The 2113-nt window shown below is 46.8% G+C and overlaps 1 non-coding gene across 1 annotated transcript; it reads right to left on the bottom strand.

The window, feature by feature from the left end:
- Positions 1-1036: 1036 nt before the first annotated feature.
- Positions 1037-1108, bottom strand: Trnah-gug (transfer RNA histidin (anticodon GUG)). Its single transcript has one exon. It is a non-coding gene; the product is annotated as a tRNA-His (tRNA).
- Between the last annotated feature and the right edge of the window lie 1005 nt (positions 1109-2113).

A 2113-nucleotide genomic window follows, 5' to 3' on the forward strand; every position in this document is an offset into this window, starting at 1 on the left:
CATTTCGCCGGCGGTGATGTCGGGATTGGTGACCGTGACGCCACCACCTCCCGGTACATTACGCAAATTAGACAATATTTGTGACATATTTTCCTGTCGCCCTTTCTGCTGTGCCTCAGGCAATGTTGAGGAAAATGTCGCTGTCCCCCCTGTGTAAAATACAGCCACCTCCTGGGCCGGATGGGTTGTCATGGTTGCGGTGGTTGTCATCGAGACGCTAAGCTACGGTGAAAAAAACCTTTGATGCAGATGTAGGAAAAACAAACGGAGCCAGTACCGGAGCGGGGGGAGTAATATTTTCCACAGTTTTCCTCGAACATCCTCACTCGCTACGCCAGGCGCCGGAAGGCGCCGGTGAAGGCCTTCAGCGCCGCGAGCGGTAACGCAAGAGCACCACCGTGTTGTTGATCGCCAACCACATTTGGCTACGAAAACAGAGCTCCGGTCCGGAGGCTTCCGGTGCGCCCAAAACTGGGAAAGTGATGGGACGCACCGCCATTTTTCGACCATCTCCTTCCGGCCTGCCTGTGGAGATACGGTATCTAGCTTGGAGCGGGACTTTTTGCCACGATACGGAGTGTAGATGGGGTTTCAGAATAGATGGTCCGACAGGAATGGGTTGATGAGTACGTTAAGGGATGAGCTTCGCTTAGCCGAAAAGTGAATCGAAAAGTGTTTCTGTTTTGGCTGAATAGTTTTTGAACAAAACTTTGATGAAGCTTTTGCTGTTTCTTTGTGCCTTTTTTATATTTTCTTAAGATTTTACAAACTTCCCATAATGCATGCCCGATACTGAAACGGTTCGTAACTTTCTGCAATTATATCTTCTACTACCTACTACTATTGTCTACTATTTTCTATCAACTTACAAATACTTTAAAAAAACATTTTTCCGTTTGCAGACACATCCTCCGTGACAGTGTTTGTTCGTAGAGTAGAGTAGAGAAGAAGTGAGTTCCTTTGACCACCTCTCTTTTGTTCTCCGAAAGAGGAGGAGGAGAACTAAACTCTTCTAACAACTACCAACGAGAGACACTGCCGTGACCAGGATTCGAACCTGGGTTACTACGGCCACAACGTAGGGTCCTAACCACTAGACGATCACGGCTACGGACGCTGGATTGGGTAAGTGTAAGACATCCAGCACCAGTTTCGAATTGAAGCGAAACGCAGACCCCACAAACGTGGAGCAATCGCCACGAAAAGTATAGTGAAAGTAGTGCGAAAGCGGTGAGCAAAAAGAAACCCCCGACAACCCCGAGGCTCCACAACCCTACCTCGAATGCGGAGAAAGGGAAACGCCGAGCTCGGCGGAGTTGGGATAATTGATACGATTGGACCCCTGGTATAAAAGAGATCACATGAGGTATAAATAGATTTAATGTCACAAGCAATGGTGGGGACAGTTTGTTGTGCACCCAACATTTGACGTTACGGTGTTTCAAATGCATTTTTGATCGTCTTCAATATCATATTTATCGTTTGCAAGAAACATGAGCAGCGCCTGCCTGGAATCTTTCGGCTTCGGTTGCAGCAGTAACTGCGTATATTAATCGAATTGTTCAATAGACAACTCTCTTCCATTATCCTTGAAACATAATTGTGTTTAATGGAAAAGTAGTAATGGAAACGAACCCCTTTAGACTCCAGTCGAGCCACCGAAATGAGTCGTCATCTATCAACATAATTTTGATGTTTCCTTTTCCATTCTTTTCTCGGTTTGCTATTAAAAAATTTACCTTCTTTTTAAAATCAGAACTTTATTTGTTAACACTTGGTTCACAACAAATACAAATTTTACGAAATCTTACAAACACCGTCCACCGCGGAACGTTACGAATGACCTCCAAACCGGGCCTACGCAGTACCAAAACAGTCTCCGCTAGGGATGATCTCCGAGCGGATGTGCAACATGTTCCGAGCATAAAAATTGTGAAACGCATCGCAGGCAAGGACATGCAGAACTCTCCCAGCAGATTACGACCGCGACCGTGGTCCCGTTTGTCGACCGTACCTTCGCCAACATGGTACACGGTTTTCCGTGTTTTTCCGAGGGCGTGGTTTGGTTGCACCGTCCGCGGGAAAAGCATCCGTACCGTAGCGCAATCTGGCA

This window comes from Anopheles bellator, chromosome 1 (assembly GCF_943735745.2).
Source record: "Anopheles bellator chromosome 1, idAnoBellAS_SP24_06.2, whole genome shotgun sequence".
Taxonomy (NCBI): domain Eukaryota; kingdom Metazoa; phylum Arthropoda; class Insecta; order Diptera; family Culicidae; genus Anopheles; species Anopheles bellator.